This window comes from Pipistrellus hanaki (assembly GCF_964339955.1).
Source record: "Pipistrellus hanaki genome assembly, chromosome: 1".
NCBI lineage: Eukaryota > Metazoa > Chordata > Mammalia > Chiroptera > Vespertilionidae > Pipistrellus > Pipistrellus hanaki.
In genome coordinates, this window is record NC_140503.1 from 118,378,311 (window position 1) to 118,402,085 (window position 23,775).

General features: G+C 37.9%; 1 protein-coding gene across 4 annotated transcripts in view; it reads right to left on the bottom strand.

Annotated features, from left to right (window-relative positions):
- RSU1 (Ras suppressor protein 1) overlaps positions 1-23,775 on the bottom strand; it is a 223,674-nt gene that overhangs the window by 101,329 nt on the left and 98,570 nt on the right. The window lies entirely within an intron of this gene.

Here is a 23,775-nt window from a genome sequence, read left to right on the forward strand (position 1 = left end):
CATCATGAATACTATTGTACTATTATGGATTCTAAGATATCTACATTTTGTCTTGTGTTTTAAGATTAATTTTGATCTAACAACCATTTATCTGTGACTACTGTATAGATTAATTTATAGCTCCATTTTTATTCTAGAGCTAGGTCCTACACACTAGAATGCATTGCTAACTACTTGCCAAATGCATCTCTCGCCCCTTCAGATAACATTGCTGAACTAACTGCAAGGAAATGACCTGAAATATTAAATCCTATCCGCACCACCCAAAATACATACAGAAAGACATGCAATATATGGATAAACAAATGAGGACATGACACCTACTCCCAAATAATGTGTTGATTTGAGAACTGACTTTAGCCTTTCCTAATGGTGCAGGCTCAAGAGACTGGTGCAGAAAGTTACTTGTAACCAGCACCAGATCATAAAGACTTGGGATCTGGTTTAGACTCAAGGATGAAACCAGCAGTCGCCAAGAATTAAACTTGTACTTTGTCTAATTAAGAAATCAGCTCTGGAAAAGAATCTGTTTTCTAAGATTCACTTTTCTAACTATGCTTGTTATAAAAAGGAGTAAGGTAAAAAAGTTAAGAGCACTAAGCACTTGAGTAGAGATTCTGTCTTATGTCTTACATTGCCGCTAGCCTGTTACAATCATTGCCCTGCAGTTACTGAGCGCTTACCAGGTGACTGTGTGTGCATTTTCTCCCTTAGTTCTCACAACAGTGCAACTGTATTATAGTACTCCATGCAGTGGCACTACAGTACAATGCAATTATAACCAATAGCACCATAAAACATTATCATTAACTCAGTTTCACATATAAAAAATGTATGTAATGAGCCAGCTAGGCGTTAGGTACTTGTGAGCTAAGCAAAAATGATAAATCAAACAATACATGATCTGAGACCTCCTGAAGATTACAATCTAGTAGGAAGAAAAGTATTATATAACCTCACAAATAAATACAACATTAAGAGCAAAAATTGCTAAGAGAAATACAAGGTATGCAGACTGTAGATAAGTGGTAGAATACTGTGGTTAGTTGACTCAGATTTTGCAGCTTGAATCCTGGCTCTACCACATATTAACTGTAACCATGAGCAAGTTATTTAACCCCCTTGTATTTCAGTTTCTCTTTCTATAAAATGGTGATATGATAGGACCCACTACCCCAGAGCTGTTATGATGATTAAATAAGTGTTGAATGAACAACTGTGGCTGATTTCTGCTAACATTTTACCTTGATGAGGTATGGGGACAGTGGTTAGGGAGAAAGTGAGAAATGACCTAAAATCTGCAGGACAGTGGGAATTAACCAAGCAATGGGGGAGGACAGAAGTTGGGTAGGATAAGTGTTTCAGACAGCGGACATGCGTTTGTACCATCATCTGAATAGGTTCTGTGAGCACAATATGAAATTAACTAGCTAGGTTATCTTAGATCACTTAACCATTTTGGGATTCAACTTCATCATCAGAAAAATTAAGAAAAAATTAGATTTCTATGGTTTTATGATATTTGGAATTCTATAAAATTTGAGCATTTTACTCATTTTCATGGTTCTAAATGCAGCCAAAAAAGGTCATTAGAGGTAAATTTTAAGAACATTCCCATTTTATCTCTTTTCTACTCCTCTTGCTCTGATCTCCTTCATTATTAACTTTCTTACACCCATAAATAAAAGAAATCACACTGCAGTGACCTCATTTTCTGCCTTTGAAGGTGGTTTACACTATTCCAACTTTAATTTTCTGTTTGAGGAGTATCGTCTATTGGCATGATTCCAGGCAACTGTATCCTATCCAATGGCCTGTTGTATACAAAGATACAAAAATACATGTTTAAATTAAGCAAACTGTTCAACATTTCATATATTTATGGCTATAAGATATTGTCAACTCATTGAGAGGCATACACTTTTCCTTCCACACAGCTGTGTATTGCTTTCTGTAGGAATTCAAGCCTCACTACTTCACCTCTAGTCAACTAGAAGTATTTTGAAATTTCTACTGTTTAAGATGAACAGAGACACAAAATTCATAATTAAGAGGTGCTAGTGCTATCAGAGCCTATTTTTACTAACCAAATTTTAGACCAAGGTTGTTCAGAGTGTGGCCCATAATCCTGCAGACTTTCAAGTGTCAAAGATGGGCAGAGTAAGAGCACTTAAATATTGTGGCCACCCAGAAAGTGGAGCTGTGATGCAAATCCAGGTCTCCCCACTCTGAAACAGCACTGCAAGTTCCCTTGTAGTGTTTCCTTCTTGAAATCCGGGACCCCTCAGAGGATGTCAGAATGCCAGTTTCAGCCATATCCCTGCAGGCCAGGCTGAGGTATTCCACCAGTGCATTAATCTGTGCACCAGGCCTCTAGTATATAAATAGATAGATGACAGATAGATAGATAGATAGATAGATAGATAGATAGAGTCCAGAGAGGGACTGAGGGATAGAAACATCAAAGATGAGAGAGAATCTTTGATCAGCTGCCTCCTACATACCCCACACTGGCAATTGAGCACTCAACTTGGGCATGTGTCCTTAACCAGAATCAAACCTGGGACCCTTCAGTTTGCACGCCAATGCTCTATCCACTGAGCCAAACAGGCTAGGGCTTTGTGATATATTGTAAAAAGGAAAGCACAAGGGCTATATTTGACGTGGTACCTAAAAGGAGAAGACATAGAGTCTACCCAATCTTCCCCATGCTTGGTATATAACTGGACTCCTTTTCATTCACTGGTAAGATCCAAAATATAGGCACCTAATCTCTGTCAAACAACTTCCTCAGCTCAGTTAGTGGTGCATATATATAGATATGAATTGATCAGATGATATCTTGCTTCTTCAAAGCAAAAATCCAAGCAGTAAAATAGTGTGTTCTACCTATCTTGGTCTACACATCAATGAGGAGCTGGCAGGCTGGTGACTTGTCAAAGCACTGGGAGAACTTATGAATCTCAAGAATCCTAGGCCTGTAAAACCTCTTCTCTACTAGATATCTATCAATGTAGGGGTATTCAGAAACTTCAAATTCATTGTATATAAGACCAAACTTATCGTTCATCCCAACCTGTCCTTTCTTCTAGTGTGTCCTTGGTCAATACAGGTCAGCACCATGGATAGCTCCGCAGGGCCTTTCAGCTCCATGCAGGACTGAAATGAAAGAATCTTTTGAAGCCTGGGGCAGGGAAGGGACACTGGGGTGCAGTGCATGGGATCTGAGCTATTTTTATTTTCTTTTTAATAATAATGTGATGACTTTTCAGACATTTTCCTCACAATTCCATGGTAGACATGCTATTAATTTTCTCTTTATATTGAAAATATTCTAAAACTTTATTTTGTAAAACTTCACCCATACACAAATCAAAAGAGTAATATAACTCCTCATGTCCCATCATCAGCTCCCCAAATTATCTATCCAGGGCATGTCTTATTTCATTTATTTTCACATCAACCTGCCTCTCCCAACCCAACTAGTTTGTTCTGAAGCAAATCCCAGAAATTGTATTAATTCATCCATAAACATTTAAGTATATAGCCACAAACTTTATCGCTTGTAAAGAATTAATGATTCCTTATGTCTTCAAATATTCAGAATTCAAATTTCATTATTTGAAAAAAAATTACACCTTTTTTCTTTGAATGAAATTTTCTGAAAGCACATTGGAAGTGTTTTAACATTTTAGTTATTATTTTTTATTATTATTAGTTTTAACATATTAGTTATTACTAATAACCACCAAATTGTCCCATTTTTTGCCAATGAAATTTGTTTAAAGTTGGCATCCTGAGTTCTCTGACAGTCTTTGGTAGCTTTCTTGTTTTCTGAATTGACAAGGTACTTCAGGCTCCTGATAAGAGACCTGGAATTAGTCATTTTCCTAATGATTTCAAAGACCTCATGGTGGGAAATGATATTTACAAAAATGATCCAGTATACATGGGTGTTCATTGCTACTGTGCTGGTCATTCTTTTTCAAGGCGTCTTTAGTGCAGAACAGAAATAACATTTTTTTTTTTTTAAAAAAGGAAAAACATCATGAATTCTTACTGCTTTTCAAATTCAAATTAAAACTTTAGATTTAATTAATTTCTCTAATTTTTATTTCCTCTCTCTTTTGCTGAAAATCTTAGTCTCTAGTGGCGTTAACATAATTACCTATTTGCTCTATGTTATTACATGCAATTATTTTTAGAACAATAGAAAAATATTATTAATAATGTTATCTAAAAAGTTAACTTTTGCAATTCTTTTGTCACTGGAGTTTAATTCAATAGAATATACTACCAAATCTCTGTATTTTCAAGTCACTTAAAACACTTTTTAAATTATGAAAATACAACCATTACCAAAAGGTGCATTAAAAACACTTGTTCATTTAACTGACAAGAGTTTAAAAATGAATGACCATGTAACCATCACCTAGGGCACCTAGAATAAGGTGGAGCCCCTCTCCTGAAATCTCCCTTTCCTCTGGAGTTTATCAGTAATCTGTTAGATGATATAAAAGAGACCCAAAATAATAACGAGACAAAGATGTTTGAGATAAAAAAGATTAGTGAATTTCAAAACAAAGTAGCAGAAATGATCTAAAATAAAACTCAAGAGTGAAAAAAGGATTCAACAAATAAATAGGACACAAGTAAGTTGTGGAACAACTGCAAGGGGATGAAACATGCATAAAGGGAAAAGAGAGGTGGGATATGGGGTTGGGAGGCTAGAAAAAAATATCTGGAGGAATGTTTGAAGATTTTCAGATTTAATGAAAACTTAGAACTCACAGATGAAGAAGCTCAAAAACTCCAAACATACACACACACACAAAATAAAATAATAAAAAAATAATAAAAAATAATAAATAAAAAGGAAAACTATACCAAGACACAGTACATCAAATGCTCAAACTTGAGGTAAAGAGAAAATCTTTGAAGCAGCTATGGCGGGGAAAGGGTTGTAGACAGAGGAACAAAGACAGAGGAACAAAGACAAATTTCTTGTCAGAAACAATGCAAGTGAGAAACAGTGGTAAAAAATATTTAAAGTATGGAAAGATAAAAACTCTCTCCAAGAGTCTATGTCCAGTGAAAATATCTTTTAAAAACAGAGGTGGATAAAGAGCTTTGCACATATATAAAATCAGAAGAATTGATACATGGCAGAGCTACATGGCAAGGAAGCCCTTCTGCTACAAGAAAAGGTATGCTAGACTGAAATATGCATCTACCCAAAGAAATGACGAACACTAAAAGTAGTAGATACATAACAAAATATAAAAGATGCTTTATTTGTATTTACATTTCTAGTGACGATATTTCACTGTTAAAACAGAAAAGGTAAAAATGTGATGTGGAGTTTATAACATTAGTAGAAATAAGTGTTTGGCAGTAGAAGTGTCAAACCATGGAGATGACAATCCATCACTTTAAGGTTGCTATATTACATGTGAGTTGATATAGCATCACTGTGAAATATCAAAGATGTAAACTACAAACCCCAGTGCATACACTAAAATTAGAGAATGAAGAACTATAGCTATCAAACCAACAAATGAGACAAAATGATATATTAAATGAGTACATAATCTAAAAGGCACAAAAGAAAAAAAAACACAGATGCAATGAATGCAAAAATAAAGTAAGTGAATAGATTAAAATCTGCCCATATCACTAAGAGCCGTAAATGTAAATGGTCGAAATACTGCAATTAAAAGACAAAAGTTGTCAGATAAGATGAAAAAGCAAGGCCAAACTATGCAATCTATAAGAAACACTCTTTAAATATAAAGGCACAAATACATTAAAAGCAAAAGAATGGAAAATAATACGTATCACGTTAACATTAATCCAAATAAAGATGAGGTGACTATATTAATATTTGATAAAGTAGATTTCTGGCAAAAAACTAGGGTTTAGGGAATTTCACTTCATAATGAAAAAAGTCAATTAATAAATAAGGCATAAGCAAGCTTCAATATTTCTGGATATAACTACAGAACTTCAAAATATGAAGCAAAAACTGATAGAATAAAAAAGAGAAATAGATAGAACTGCGAAATGCGACAACAAAATAGATCACAAACGAAAGAAATGGAGGACAAAAAGCGTCTGGATATAGAGTTCAAATCTACGCTTATAAGGTTTTTCAAGAATTTCCTAGAAAAGATGGATAAGGCCTATGAGGATATGAAAAGAGATCAACTAGAATTAATAAGGAGTCAACAAGAAATGATAAGGGATCAACAAGAAATAAAGAATACATTGTCTGAAATAAAAAATATTCTACAGAGTCCTAAAAACAGAAGGGAAGATCGCAAGAATCAAGTCAAAGATTTGGAACATAAAGAGCCAGAAGACACTCCTCCACAGAAGCTAGAAGGCAAGAGAATCCAGAAAATTGAAGATAATGTAAGAAACCTCTGGGACAACTTCAAGCGAACCAACATCAGAATTATGGGGGTTCCAGAAGATGAGAGAGAGCAAGATATCGAAAACATACTGAAAGAAATAGTGACAGAAAACTTCCCCCACCTGGTGAAAGAATTTGACTTACAAGTCCAGGAAGCGCACCGAACTCCAAACAAAAGGAATCCAAAGAGGCCCACACCGAGACACATCATTATTAAAATTCCAAGAGCAAAAGATAAAGAGAGAATATTAAAAGAAGCAAGAGCAAAGAAGGTAGTAACTTATAAAGGAGCACCTATACGATTGTCAGCTGACTTCTCAACAGAAACCATGCAGGCCAGAAGGGAATGGCAAGAAATATTCAAGGTGATGAATAACAAGAACCTACAGCCAAAAATAAGCTACCCAGCAAAGCTATCACTCAGAATCGAAGGCCAGATAAAGAGCTTCACCAATAAAAAAAAGCTAAAGGAGTTCATCACCACCAAACCAGAATTATATGAATTGCTGAAGGGGGTTCTTTCAGAAGAGAAAGTAAACAAAGATAAAAATTATGAACAACAAATACGTAATTATCAACAAGTGAATCTAAAAACCAAGGAAATTAAAAAAATCTGATGAACAATATTAACTGTTGAGTATAATAGAATCAGAGGTATGGAAGGGGAGTGAACTGACGATTCTTGGGGAAAAGGGGAGAGGGGGGCGTGGGAAGAGACTGAACATAAACTGTGCACCTATGGATGAGGACAATGGGGAGAGGGGAAAGGGCAGAGGGTGGGGTGGGAACCTGGTGGAGGAGAGCAATGGTGGGGGGGGGGGAAGGAACATTTGTAATAATATGAAAAATAAAAACTTATTAAAGTTAAAAAATAAATAAAAAAAAAAAAAGAGAAATAGATAAATCCATAATTATAGTCTGAGACTGCAATATAGTATCTCTTTCTCAATAACCAATAAAACAAGTAGACAGAAAATCAGTATTGATATAGAAAATTTAAGCAACAATATCAACCAACCTGCAGTTAAATGGTACAAAAATAATTGTATATCTATAAGCAAAAAAATATAAATTTTGATCTATACCTTACACCACATATAAAAATTAACTCAAAATGCATCACAGAGCTAAATGCAAATGCAAACCCCAAAACTAAACAGCTTCTGGACAAAAAACACGAGAGAAATTCTTAAAAACGTGGATTATGCAAACAATACTTAGAAATGGCATCAAAAGCATAATCCATAAAAGAACAAACTGATAAAATGAACTTACGCAAAATTAAAAACTTTTATTCTCAAAAGACACTGGTAGGAGAATGAAAAGACAAATCACACAGAGAGATAAGCTTTGCAAAGCATACACCTGATAAAGAATTGTATATAGAACATTTAAAAATCTCAAGACAATAAAAGAATAATAAATTATTCAATAAAATAGATTTGAACAAAAATGTTGCTAAAGAAGTTATGAGTGGTAAAAGCTCAACATCATTATCAGCAAAATGTAAATTAAAACTATTTGCGAACGTATTATAACAAATAAAATTTAACAAAATTAAGAATGTGGAACAACTATATCTCCTATATGATTCACCATTCCATTCCTAGGTATTTATAGTGACAATGCATGTTCAAAGACTTCACACAAAAGTTCATAGAAGTTTAATTTATAATAGCCCTAAATACAACTAGCCTGTGGACAGGCAACTGGATAAACAAATTGTGGTATACCCACTCAATGGACTATTAATTAGTCATTAACAATGACTCTCAAAATAATTATGCGTATCTCTCTATAAAAAACACTCTACAGAATGGGATTCAAATCAGGCAGAACAAGGAACACCCAATCCTTTACATTGTGAATGGGAAACACTGCCTGCTTTCTGGAGCTAGCTTATTCTCCAAGGAGAAGGCCTTCCCTTCCTGGAGATATGTACAATGTGTTTCATTGCCCAGGGGTATTCAGCAGTCCTCTGGCCCCAGGGAAGTGCTTCTCTAGGGTCCCCAAGTTCCTTTGGCAGTTTTGCCCTCCAGGTGTTGGCAAGGCTCTGAGACTAGAGTTGGGTGACACTGGCTGCGGCAGAAGTCTCTGGTCTCTTATAAAGGAATAAAGGAGGCAGCTGAACTCATTTTCAAAAGCAGGAATTTTAGCATAATGTAAATAAAGCAGATGTCCATTCCCCCTCCCCTTTGTCTCTCTCTCTCGCTCTCGCTCTCGCTCTCGCTCTCGCTCTGTCTCTCTGATAAACATAACTACTAATAAAGCTAATTCACAATATTTCCACTCTTAGGAAAAATACATAAAATGCCATCTTTTTATCCTCAACACAATTAACAATGAAAATTTGACTAGGATAACTTTTGTTTGAAATATAGAAAATTAATGCAACCTCTGAGGAATTTAGTAAAATTATTGCAGTGGTGCTATTGACAGGACCCTTCTGGGTGGCTAAGCCACACACTTCTTTAAGCACGCCATCACTCCGTCACTCCTCACCTTTGCTGGGCATCTCCCTAGTCAACCCGACAGATTGCACATCACATGCCAGAGGTGAGTGAGATAAGTAATGACACTCCACCTGCTGCAGGTGAAGGCTCCTCAACACAGCTGGCCAGGAGTCCTGTGGTTCCCCGGGACTGAGCTGGTACAAAATATACCGTAAGTGTCCTTTCACATTTAGCATCTTGGGTTGAGAGATCAGTTTTTCCGACTTGCCAACAAAACACATTTTGAGGGTTGGGAGAAAGAGCTGCCTCCCCTCCCCATTCTTCTCCTTTGCTATTTACTGCTAAGAAATTGTTATAGCCTATAGCCTGTCAATTCACCTTTTACAGACTTATTCTCACCATAAGGGAGGACAAAAGCTACACCTGTATCCTGAGGTACTCAGCAGTGAGTGCTGGGCTCCACACACACACAGAGGTATCTGCTAGACTTTAGCAGCTAGAGGATGGAGGCCTGGCTGATTAAAAAATCAAACCCAAACGGGCAGCTAGGCTGAGTCCAGGTCAGATACCCTCCCACAGCGCTGTTATTTTTTCCACATCACCCTCTAAAATTCCATGGGTGCAGCTTCTCTCAAAGTCTAGCTCCACGGAGCTACTAGATTGGATGGGAAATAGCTGGCTGGCGAAGGCTGAAGCCTTGGAAACATCACAGAAACATTCAAGGTGATGGGAGCAGCTAATAATATTGTGAAGTCTCAGCAACTCAAGGCACAAGCAGAAAAAAGGGAAACACTAAAAATGTGTAATGAATGTGTGATGAAAAGTTTTTTAAAAATTTCCTCTTGCAGAAATGTCTAAATTGCAGGCTACAATGTGGTTGAAAGAATCACTCTCATTCATCAAGTATTTTGGGAACCCACGTATTTTGTGGCTCTTGGGGTCACAGCAGTGCATGCAGCAAAGTCCCTGCTCCTGGAGGAACCTCCATTCTAATAGGGGGCCTAGAAGTGTGAGGAGAAAGTGAGGTTAGGGGCAGGTGGGTGGTGGGCTGTTTCAGACAGAGTGATATGGGAGTATTTTGTGAAGATAACATCTGAGCAAATACTTGAATGAAATGGAGGAACAAACCAAAATCCAATCAACCATTCAATAACTTGAATGCAAGAGTAAAGCTACCCGTGTTAAAAGACTCACATTAGTGCCCAAGAAAATGATCAGGAAATGCACAAAGCTTCCAAAGGCTGTATGGGTATGTTTTCCAGCTTCGCTATCATTGTCTCTTAATATAATAGGACTCTATCTAGATATTAGGTGATCTACACCTTTATATACTGAGTGGCCCACACTTGTGGTTTCTTTAATGTAAAACCTGGAAGGGGATTACTATTTATTTTTAAGTACTCTGGAGACAGTAAAAAGATTTCTTAACATATCCACTTGCCAATTCTAGAACACATGAGTCTAGGGTCAAGTAAGGAAGAAAATGAAGACATGAAAATGTGGGGCTGTTTTGTCATGTAAACACTTGCATGATTTAGTATGTGCAGACTGGTAAAGGAAGAACTGGATTAATAAATTCCAGTAAGAGAGCAAGGGTAAAACAAACTTACCAAAGATATGAAGAAATGGGAAGCATCAAAATGCATGCATGCTCCTTTGGACATAGCTAATTTTTCTGCTCTCACTCAAGTGGTTGGCATACCCAAATTGGCATACCTTTGGTACTCTTTTGAAAAACATACACTTCTAGGCTTCAGATTTTGGATTCTAAAGCTATTGCTGCTTAAAATAAGTAAAGCTCCTTGGAAAATAGTTTTTGCTGAAGCAAATAAATTATACCCTCAGTCTGAAGCTAAAAAAAACAAAAATACAAAGAAGAGACCACAGAGAAAGACTGATACTGGTCATTGGAACAAGATGAGCTGAGAGAGATCAGGAGACCAAAAGTGATAAATAATATAAAGTATGGTAGAAAAAGGTTACACCATGGAATATGCATTAATTGCTTGAATTCCAACTATAAAACAATATAAATATGTAGCCCTACATGGATGAATACACAAATGTTGAACCAGAGTGTATATGTAGCTGGCAAGTAGATGAATTTGTATTGGCTGGAGCAGGCCACCCCATAAAGGCTGTTAAGTCAGAATCAGGTTAGATGCGGGAAGACAGACTTGTAGGAATGAAAAGCTGGTAACAAGAATATTGTTCAGGACCCCTGAATGCTGCCTGTGTCTTCAATTCTAGGATATGGATATAACCTAGCTGGAGGTTGAGTTTAGTTCAAGAATCAGACAAGTGAAATGATTACATGTAGGCACCCCTAAGTCTCATACACCAACTTCCTGTGGAGGACACCATCATTAACTCAGCATTTCCTCATTTTCCTCCTAGATACTGTCTAAAAGCAACAAGGAAAGTTAGAAGCAGGACTGATGACTCTGATTTCTGGCTCTATCGTTAGGCTAACCCACTGGTCATTTTACTTGTTCCAGGACTGGTTTTCTCATCTGAAAGCTGGGTGAACACCTCTGTCTCATGGAGTCATGAGCCTGTGGGAGCCAAAGCATGTCAGGAACCCATTGGGGCCTGGGACACAGCAAGAAGTCAGTGGCTGTCAAGTCTCTCCTTGGTGTGACAGAGGGAACTGTGACACAGACAAACCCACCTGGACCTTAGCACATGAACAGAGGAAACTGAGGGAGGGAAGGTGGGGAGTAGCTGATTGTATCATGTATGCTCTGAAGTTTTCTAATAACAGCCGCTCTGGACCCTCAGTAACGTACGAAGCAGGCACATGGTGGTCTTGAAGCAGCACTTTCCCACCTGCCATTATTTTGTTACCTAACCACATTTCAGTTTAAATTCATAAAGGCTATTTTTACTCCATCAGCTTGATGATCAGTATTTTTCTTATTGACCTATCTTGTTAATTAAACTTAAAAAAAAAAAAAAGCAGAAGCCATCTTCAAAAAAACCTTTAAAAATTACAGTTCCAAAATTAAGTACTTCAAAACAAAAATTTTTATTGATAAAATTTACATTCCTTAGGAATTATCTAGAATTTAGTACCAAAATAAATTGGCTAGTTACAAGACACATACTATTAAAAGATCACCACTCATGTTATTAAACTATAAAAAAATCACCACTCATGCAGTTTCTATTGAGTATGCACAAAACAGATTAAAAATGCTCATAATCTCACATAGACAGTCTAAACAGCAAATACAGCTAAAAAATAAAGAAATAAATGAGAGAAAATAATTAAAACAAATATCATGTCTTCTAAATGGGAAGTTGAAGCCCAGTCTCACCCTCTAATATACAATTAATTCTTTCAAGATTAGTTCTTCCTTATTTCAACCATCACGACCTCTCAAATGCAGAAAACCTTACCTTTCAATCACTTAAAGAAACTCAATGAAGAAGTATTTCTTGTTTATGTTTCCTATTCTCTTTCTTAGGTCTTTGTGAATGACGACCTTTTCCTATTTCACGTAGGATTCCGAAGAAAAAGCAATTACTATAGATTTGTCCAAGAATATAGGAAAGCCTGAGAAGTCTTACAAATGATGTACGATTTCACAATGCTTAAGCCAAGAATAGGAAAGATCCATGCATCCCGTGAGAAAACTCTGAAGCTCTCATTCAGACAGGACACATTTTAACAGGCAACATCACTTAGAAGGTGTTTGGTGCACCTGGCTAAAGAAAGACCATTAAGAATGGATTCCACTAGGCCAGAGGTAGGGAACCATTTTTTCTGCCAACGGCCATTTGGATATTTGTAACATCATTCTCAGGCCATACAAAATTATCAACTTAAAAATTAGCTGGAATTTGGTCAAACGCTTATTAATTCACCCCTAATGCCTTGGCAGGGCCAGACCAAATGCTTTTGCAGCCCTTAGCTCTCCGCCGGACATTCCCCACCCCATACATTAGGCAAACAAATGGAAAGGGGACATAATAGGAGCCAAAACCAACAAAACCAATTATATAGCTACATTCTTTGTGGTTCTTCCTTCTTAACTTCATAGGCCCTACTGGTTACAATTTTTTTTTTCTTTTTAAATAATCTCTCAGAGCAGTGGTCACCAACTGGTGGTCCGCAGACCACTGGTGGTCTGTGAGGTCCGAAAGGTTAGGGACCACTGTCTTAGAGAATACATGTACAAAATAGAATGTTAAATAGATACAAAGGATAAAAGAGAATGTGCCCTACCCTTCATGCCTCTAGACATCCAATTCCCTTCCAAAACATAACCACCAGTACTAGCTTATTGTGTCTTCTTCAGAAATATACCAATCATTACAAACACAACCACACAGTCCACATGCCCAAGCAACACTCCCTGCACGGACAAAGGAGAGGCACACAAAATGACCACAGAGCCTGCATATTCTTAAGAAGTCTCATTTTTACACATAACTCCTTTCTTTGTGAAGTTAAGGAACTATTTCATTTCTAATATCAGAGTAGTGTGGTAAACAGAGATCTATACAAGCAATAAAAGACTGTTGTGAAGACAAAATCTTCACTTCATACAATCTATTGAGAGCACATTTTAATGTTTCGAGTATTGTTTATTATGTACCAGCTAACACAGAGAACTATATTGTGGTCCATTCTGGATGTCAGATGGTTTTCTTTCAGAAATCAGGGCAACCTGCCAGAGGCTCCTCTGTATGAGACAGGTCATTTACATACGCCACGAGGGCATCCCCCATGCTAAGCCCACGAGGGCCTTGCTTTCAAAAGATTCCAGTTTCCTAAAGGAAAGAAAACATGTATTTGAATACCACCCTCCAAAAAGAAGTAGTATTCACAGAAATAAACACTGAGTTACAAACTGATGAACAGCACATACTAGTTTAGCACAATGTAAGTCACTGACAGCCATTATTATTATTAAAACTACTACTACAAAAAAAAAAAAAAAGTAAAGGCTCTGCAGAAAGAAGGGAAAAGGGACCTAGAGTACATGGAGACCCAAGGAACAAGGTTTCTGAGAATGCAATCTTTACCTTGACACTTGGTGAATACCTGGACACTCAATAGGTAAATGTGGGAAGAAGGAACATACCAGATAGAAAACATAGCACTTATGGAGATCTTTGGAAAATAGGCTGCAACTTTGTGTCCTGGAAGATAGTGAGATCCCAGTACTATCAGGACAGGGACAGGGAGATGGAAAAACTTCCCTCAAGTAAATAATCTCATACAATGAAGATATACTTGTCTTTATTATACTTTCAGAAAGTTGTAAAAACTGCGACAGGAATATGGTAGACATAAGCCTGTCCTTACATTTGTTAGAAGGTCCATATGGAACATGTCCACAAGAAAGGGGATTTGCATATTGTTATTCTCCAAGCCATAGCAAAGAGTTCAAGTTTAGCAATCTTGTCTGAAAGGAAAGGACTGAGTTTGATAATTCTTAACTTTGGATGACTACTATAATAAAATTCTGAAAAACATGTAGACACTGTTTTAAAATAAATACTCTAAGTTTAACATTAAAACATGATGTTTCCTACCGTCTGTATATTTAGCATTCACAGTCTACACTATTCCACTGAAGAAAACAGGAGGTTTTACATAAGAAGATAACTATCACACTTCTGACTCTTTGCACGATATTATGAGTAAGTTCTCTGACACTACTTGTAAATATAACACACAACTGACAAAAAGCATGGTCTTAAATGATCCTTTACATGCCACTTTCTCTAACCTATTAAGATGCTCATTGTTTCTTTGATTTATCTTATAATAAATTTTTGATGACTGGAAAGTCTCATAAAATTGCTCTGGTGCTGACTACTCTGATTAATAAGTCTGAAGAATCGAAAGTGTCAGGAATTCATGTGTACTATTAAGTTACTGCCTAACATATATTAGGTATTCCATAAAATATAGAATAAAAAGGTTGATCTGATCATTTTATCTTGTGATCATTTTCCTGTAACAATTTATATTCAGGGTCATCATCATCTTCCATTCCCTTTAAAAGAAAAAAAATCAATAAAGTAAATCCAGATGGGGAAAAATTCAAGAATTAAACTAAATTTAAAAAATAATGAGTGGATACACACCATAAACCATGTCTGCCAGAAAAATAAAGAATTCAGAATTAGAAACCATTTTGGGGGCGACTCTGAGATGATCTAGCTTGACCCTCCTGCCCTCAAGCTGGAGAAGCTGAGCATAGGTGAGGTGAGGTCACTTGGCACTGATGGACTGGGACGGGAAGCTATCTCTAAGAACAGCCTTGCTTCCCCTCTTCTCCCGCAGTTTCAAAGCAGAGCACATCGCTGTGTCTTTGTGCCATGTACACCACATGAAAATACACACCACATTTCCGATGTCCCTCTCTCCTCTGGGGAAGCAAACAGCTTTAATTACATGAGAAGAGATCTCTGTGCCCTATTATTAGTAGTCTTGAGTTCTCCTGACTCAAGGTAGAAAAATTAAACAAGTGATAAAGGGCTCCAGATGTGGTTATTAGAACTCCAAGATGAGACAGGAAGTCCTGACTCCACATTTTACAAGGCAAGGCGGCAGCAGCTACCACTAAGGACACCAAGTCAGAGGGACAGTCCATGCCTCCCAGTGGGGATCCCGTCACAAGATCCTCCACACAGCTGATTCCCTCCATAAGGATCTCGTGAAAGAAATAAAGTCGGTCCCTGGGGGGTGACCCTCCCTTCTTTAATTCTCTAGCTAAATAGGACCAAGCAGGGAATTTTATTAGGTATTTCCATTCCCAAAGGGCCTTCAAATTCTAACCAGCTCATTTTAACATGGTCCATTCTTAAAAGATTTGAAGTAAAATTACCTACCTCTCTCCCAAGAACAACAGCCCAGCCAGTGTGTTCCTAAAATGAAACACTGGTGAACTGCATGTTTTGGAAAAACATGCAACTCAGAAAGCCAAGCATATGCTGGGGGATCAAGCCTTAGAGAGTATTTGAGCACATTTACTAATAAACAGAATTTGCCTACCCAACAACAATGCCTGACTGGAATAAGAGACCAGAGCTCAATAAAAAGTCAGCATAATAAAACAAGATATTACTTTGTAGAGAATAGAAATAACAGACAGTTTTGATTATAAAAGCGCCAGTTGTTAATTTATCTCTCAAATAAAAGAATCAAATGTTGGCAATAATTCATGTTAGCTGGAGAGAAAGCATCAAGCATTGAATTTTTGGAGATTACTAGGAGTTAATAAAGGTTATCAATATGTATGGCTAAACAATTTCATCTCATTGAATAGGTCAATATTAAATAGTTCAATATAATTACATCAAATGAGTAGCATCTAAAAATGGAACTCAAAACAGCTTCTCTGGAAGAGGAAGTAACCCAACACTTTTCCTTTTGGTAAGTGGGACAAATGATATTTTATTTACCCTAAAGTGATACTGCAATGTGTCACACTGTACCACAGGGCTGTACACAACATGCGGAAGCTTGACAATCAACAGACAAGGGAGGTGGAGAGAAGGTCGGAGGGAGACAGAGAGACACCGTGCTCTTTGAAGCCCTAAGTGAAAGCCTTTTGTGGTGCAAGGTTCAGAGTAAACTCTTCTCCCCCTGCTGCAGCTACTGGTCTGTCTCCCTTTTGCCCTCCGAACTTATTCAGAACTCTAATGATACGTGCACTAGTCAGTGAAGTAGGATGCAGAAAGACTGACATGGCTCTTGCTCATTGGTCCAGCCTGATCCTCCAGGTCCCTGCAGAGCTCACAGGCCAGCACAGAGCCTGAGGCGTGACCACATTAGAGGGCCAGAGAATGCACACAGACATGTGAGGGAACCTTGTCCAAGTCTGGGTTTATATCTAATGTACATCAGAGCAGAAAAACATTCCAGCATACACATAAGATGAGGTTTCTGAGATGAGGTTCCTAAAGTTTCTTCAGGAATAACAAGCTAGCCTCCTGAAATTGATTTTTAAACCCTAACAGGGTTCACCTTTGACCTTCAGAGTGATATCATTGTAATTAGCTAGTTATTACTTAAATGAAAGGAACAAAGGGGGACTTTATAGGTATGCCATTTGGGCAGCTTCACCGGGGAGCTGCAACTTTACATTCCCCAGGGAACCACTGGCCTATTCCCTGCAAAACACTGGGAAAAGAGGACTGGACAGAGGGGAGATAGATGCATGCCTGTCAATCACACCTGGAAACAAAAATAATGGCCAGAATGGGCATGGCCACTGCAAGTGCATAAAAATTTGGGAAGATATAAGCCCCTAAACAAAGGAATGAACTCTCTTGGCACCCCTGGCTCACGATTCTGGTGACTCTTGAGTTTGTGGCTCACTTCTGGCTTCCCTGCCTCTGTCCCTGGGTTCTTCCACAGCCATGAGGCCCTGTGGACAACACATGCAATGGGCAAATGAACTGAATCTGGAAACACAAGCTAAGTTAGCCTGACACTGGACTGGACCCAGCTCCAACATGTAAAAGAAATGCTGGACACTGACTGATTTTAGCTCTGCTGAGGCCCCTGCTGCACTTCTATCGCTGGACTGGAGGAAACAAAACCTTGGAAACTCGGGGATTTAATTCACTTGTTTTCCCATGTGATGTCAGAAAATTATTTTTCTTGTGATACTGCAAGCAATCGTCACCGCTAAGCCAGCAGAGAGATGAGGACCATCCCCTCCATTAACAACAGGTTTGGTGCAGGGGTAGGTGGGTGGGAGAGTGGGTGGAGGTTCCCCACTGAAACTCCCCCGGAATCCAAGTGTACTGGGAATGCCAAATGGGAAGAGCACCTTCCCTTTAAAAACCGAAGCATTCTGAATGAGCTACACAATTATAGAAAGTAAAGCTTTGAAAGCTTGCAAAATATTTATGTATCAAAACAAAATTGTGAAAATGCACACAGAAAAAAGAAAAATATGAATTATCTCTGAATAATAGTGCTAAACAAGTTAAAAAGCAGAAATCCTTTTAAATCTAAAAAAAAACTTGAAAGAGGTAGAAAATTGTTATGAACTCTTCCTCAAATAGTCTGGCTTTTTTTTTCCTGTTACCTGAAAAGGAGAGATATTAATTTACCAGGGCAATTAATAGCTCCTGGTGTCACTGGGGAAGAGTTGGGTTACTGCGTCAAAGGTCAACAGTTGCTATTACACCCTGACTTACATCTATTCAGTAGCGAAATAAGCATTCTTCAACTCTGTGTACCGGTAATATACTATCTGGAGAAAAGGAATGCTATGTAATTTTACCATTTAAGTAAGCATGAAATAAGGAATATGACACAATACTACCCAAAATATAACATTTCATGGGTTTACTTTTTCTCTTAGACATTTCTTAGCAATGTTAGTTATATGCAAAATATTTGCATAAAAATAGGTCCAGAGATATCAAGTTTTAACCACAATTTGTATTATAGAAAAAATATAATAAACATTTGTTAACATAAAAAAGAAACCAAAATATATGTGAGGAAATATAAATTACCAGGAATAAATACATAGTCACTTGTAAATATAAAAACAATTTCTATGTCAAAAGCTTTAGGAACAAAATTGGTTCTTCATTTTTATGTCTACTATAAAGAAATATTGTTTTTCTCTGGCTTAATTTGAACTATTTTCAGATGTAGTGCAGATAAAGAAAAGTCTACATTGTTCTGCTTACCGACTGTCACTACATAAAATTCCCTCTCTGCTAGAAAGGCCTGGCAGTTTAACCCTCTCCTCCATCTTTCTGTGATATTTATAAAAACCATCTGCTAGCTCTGTGCAGCCCTTCATACTTCACCAGAAGATAATAAGGTTTACACGGTTTTGTTAGACAAAATCTCTTCTGCAAAGGGCTGTCGTAAAATTAATGGGATCAGCAATTAGGTTGAAATGCTCCAGCCTTTTGGTAGACCAGATAAATCTGTTATTTTAAGGATCTTCTAGGCCACTGTCTCATAAGCCATTAGAGGGTACAGCAGCTATTTAATATAGCCCATTTATGTCCATAATAACCTCTAACAGGTTTGCACACAATACAGAGAAAAAGAGAAAACATTAGTTTTAATACTACAAGTAAAACAATTTGAGAAACAATAACCAAAAAGTATCCTTCCTTATAAATCAAACAGGATGATTTATTTTGCTAGATTTCTAGTGAAGAGAAATTGCCAGCATTTTCCTCATCATTGCTCACCATTCACCAAACATTGCTTTGTTAAAATGTTTCTATTAATTAACATGAATAATAGAATAGCCAGTCTTCATTAAAGAGTAAAAATCAAAACAAAACAAGGAGGGAGCGTGGCCCCTCTCTTGGGAGAAGGGAAGGCACAGACAGGAAGAATGACAGAGAGGCCTGCTGAGTTAGGCCGCCCTGGAAATAGGACTGCCATGCTTCACAAATTGCAGCCTTCATGAGGATTCCTGTTTTCAAAATGCCTCATCCACCGACACGTTTTCAGCCTAACATTTGTCAAACCTCTCCTTTTGTTAAGAGTTAACCTGTCAGCTTGCACAATGGCTTGTGGCTTGTATCCACCTTCCTTGACAGAAATGGGAAAAGTGTGAGTTACTCCCTTTCACAAAGAATCTTGTCAAGAATCCTGACTCCAATCTGACTTCTCCTCCTAGGGGGGGAAAATCTACCTTCTGAAAACTTAACATGCGGTGACTATTCTATTATAATTGTGCTTCACAGGAATAAAAGAGGTCATACAGAGAGGAGGACTATCAAATAAGGAGTTAAGAGGTCTGTATCTCTCCCCAACAGCCTGAAAAAAGTAATGTGCTTGTAGAGCTTGACCCTCAACCACCCAACCAAGCAAGTTATTTTGCTTTAACAGAGGGAGTAACTTGTAATGAATGGGCAATGCTGTGACTCCAGCCAGTATGTTCCCTTGGCTGATAGTACAATAAATGAGCAGAGTAATCTCCACTTGAGAAATGATGAGGAAATTATGATGAATGCCCAAAATGTACTCCAAAGAGCCAACTCCTGAGGAACTATAACCCAGCATGGTCCCAGCCACTCCCACCCACATCTCCTAGAGCTTAACTGCACAAGTGCATCTCCACATTAAGTTCAATCCCCTCACAGTGTTTAAATTTTTCCTCAGCACTAACTTCATTGTTTTGTTTCAAATGTCCACGTCTTCTCCTGGAGTCCATTAGAGCCTGGAAATCACATAATCCATCTTCTCTGACTGTTGCTACTCTAGACTCAGACGGCCTCTGAGGATCTACTTAGAACACGAAGGTCACTGTGAAAGTCGACTACAGACATGAATGAAAATGAAACATGCTAGTAAGTTCTTTACTACTTTTATTTAACTAATGGGTCAGGAAAAAAAAAAATGTTTTCTAAAGAAAGGAGATTCACTAGTATTTTCAGTGCAAAGACAAAATTTAAAATATGCTATCATGATAATCTGAAGATCTACATAATACAAAAAGGAAATTTTATTGGATGGAGGTGTTTATGGTTTTATAAAAAGACATAGAAGTGAAGACTGGAAACCAGAAGGTTTAGAGTAGAGTATGACTAAGGTATTGAATGTAAAATTTGCTTTAAAAAATTATGAGTATAATGAATACATTGCCTTTTTGAAGGTCACTATAGGTATAACTTTTTAAAAGTAGCCAAGTACCTGATAATTAAATAATTTTTTTTTCAGATAATAGAAAAGGATACAAAAATCCTCTAATTTTGAAGTGGCTGCTTAACAACATTAAAAAGTTCAGTTGGGTTCCAGTTACATGACAATACACTTTTTTATGTATTTAAAAAAAAAAAAAAAAACAGACCTTGAATTTTAAAAACCAGTGTAGTTAATATGCATTAATAGGTATATACATACTATCCTACCTAATAAAACAGTAATCTGCACATTAACCGCCACTCTGCTACATCCACAAGTCATGCCCACCAGCCAATCAGAGTGAGTATGCAAATAAACCCAACCAAGATGGCTACAGCCACAGAGAGCAGGCTTGGGTTTCCCAGGCAATGGAAAAAGCCAAGCTTTCTGTCTGCCTTTGCAGGCCTAGGCCTCCACTCAAGGCTACAAAGTTTCAATTATAGAAGGTAAACAAATCCAAACAGAAATAGCTGCTGGCCATGGAGTGAGCAGGAGGCTTGGCTCCTCTCCAGGCTACAAAGTTTCAATTGTAGAAGGTAAATAAATTCCAGATACCAGGGCCTCCACTTGGATCACCAGGGGGCGTGGCTGACCTGCAAACCACCACAGGACTCTAGCCTAGGTCGCCTCACACCCCAAAGGAACCCCCACCCTGATCTGGGACATCCTTCAGCGCAAACCAGCTGGCCCCCACCCATTCACCAGGCCTCTATCCTATCTAAAAAAAAAAGAGTAATATGCAGATTGACCATCACTCCAACACACAAGATGGCTGTCCCCATGTGGTCAAAGATCCTGCCCCCATGTGGATACAAGATGACCACACAAGATGGCCAGCAGGGGAGGGCAGTTGGGAGGCACCAGATATGTAAGGTAGGGCAATTGAGAGGGACCAGGCCTCAAAGGAAGGGCAGTTAAGAGGGACCAGGCCTGCAAGGGAGGGCAGTTGGAAGCGATCAACCCTACAGGGGAGGGCACTTAGGGGTGACCAGGCTGGAAGAGGAGGGAAGTTGGGGGCAAACAGGCTGGCAGAGGAGGGAAGTTGGGGACAAACAGGCTGGCAGGGGAGCAGTCAGACATCAATCAGGCTAGCATGGGAGTGGTTAGGGGGTGATCAGGCTGGCAGGAAGAAGCAGTTAGGGGCAATCAGGAAGGCAGGCAGGCGAGCAATTGGGACCCAGCAGTCCTGGATTGTGAAAGGGATGTCTGACTGTCCGCTTAGGCCCAATCCCACCGGGATGGGAGAGGGTGCAGGCTGGGCTGAGGGACACCCTCCCCCCCCTTGCCCCTGTGCACGAATTTCGTGCACTGAGCCTCTAGTATTCATATAAAAGATGACCTTAAAATTTAAAAATCAGGGAAACATAATGATGGCATTTTTATACAAGTATTTTTAAAAGACTAAGATTCTGATTAGTGTCTTACTTAGTTACTAGTCCACGAGTACATTTGATAAAGGAGTGAAAATAACTATGATAGAATGGGTGAAGAAGAGAAGGGCTGAAATGCAGGAAGTGGTCAACATTCTCCTTCCCCAGGAGAGAAGAGATGATCTCTTGGGCTCCAAAGACTGGCCCTTGAGTTCACCGCAAGTGCTTACTCCCAGCAGAGGCTCACAGACTCCTCTAAAAGCAGTGAGCAGGGGTACAACTGGTCCTCCTAAAAATGGGATAATGACTCTCCTAAGCTTATTTAAGCTTTTTAATACATGTTTAACTGTATAAGAGCTAATATAATTCTTGATGAGGAAATCAAATACAGAAAGGCCTGCTAATAGGCAAATTGCTTAGATTACTCCAATTCCCAAATATAGGATATCAGTAATAAAGATAAGAATATACATACATCAAACTGGTTATTGATTAAAATACAGTGTCATACAGTCCCTTTCAAATAACATACTAATTAACTCAATCAAAGAAACATGCCTCTCATTCATCCAGAATCCTAACCATCATCAATGAATAGAAATCGTCTATAATAGCCTCTAATAGTGACTAATTGTCCAATAATGACTGAGGTAACATAAAATTAACAAATTCACAACTTAATCTTTTAAAATGAAGAAATTAGAAGCATTTTATATGCAATATATTTTAATTCTCTGTAAATTATAAAGTATGATAAAATAAAAATAAAAATAAAAATGGTTAACCAGAATAATAAACAGTATTCCCCCCAATTCTGGATTAACAGGAGCTCATTGTGTAATTTGTTATAAGTTAAAATATATAAAATGATTTTTTAAAATGACTCCCTACAAACCAATCTATAAATAGACTCCCCTTTACTAACAAAAATAAAACCTCTACCTCAAACCAACGATGGTAATGATTAACAATTTAAGAGGAACAAAATGAACAATAATCTTCTACTTTGCAATTACATTTTCACACATTTTCATAACTAATTAAACCAATTTCTAAGAATGAGCTATATTCATGCTTAAATAAACTATAAATCTATATATTGCAAATAACTTGTGGCTTGTGAAACATAACACACATCCTATACTTCTCTCATTTTACTCTAATGGTAAGTCTAAAGATATATTGTCAATGTCATAAAAAATCTAAACCATGACGTAAGCTTTTCCATATAAGAAGGTATGTTATCATTTTGGCAATTTTAGTCTATTTAGTTTTAATGTCATCATTCTTCAGAGCTCATCTTCTCTGTGATTCTGTCATACGGGAAATATGAGCGAGCTAAGCCCTAGCTTGTGTGACCAGCAGCATGGTGTCCGGGGAAGAGGCTACAGGGCCACACTGGCCATTTATAAATAGGGAGCCTGCCCTGTCAGTCAGCACTACCCCACGGTCCACACTGAGTGTGGGGCATTTTTCTAATATGAGAGAGAGAGAGAGACAGAAAGACTGACTCCCACCTGAACGTGACCTTCACTGATTCTCTAATTTTTCTCTAATATTTGGAATGTTAAATTCTCTAATGTTGGTAACAAACACAAAAACAGATTAAATTTGACTGTGGATTTTTATGTCTTTTGCATTTGCTTGAAACTAGAGGTGACTAGATTTCAGCATTAGGGTGCCACTGAAGCATAAGATAAATGATTATCTCAATATGGAGTGGAAGTGGGATGAAGGGAAATAATGACAGAAGATTAACAAAGCAGATGGGGCCAAGAGAGTTCCTTCCAACCAGGACACGCTGGGGAAGAAAGGTAAAACCAGCCAGGTTTTAGGGTGGGCTCCTTTGATCTGAGGTGAAGAGTTGAGGGATACTGATGCTGTGACTTAAACTAG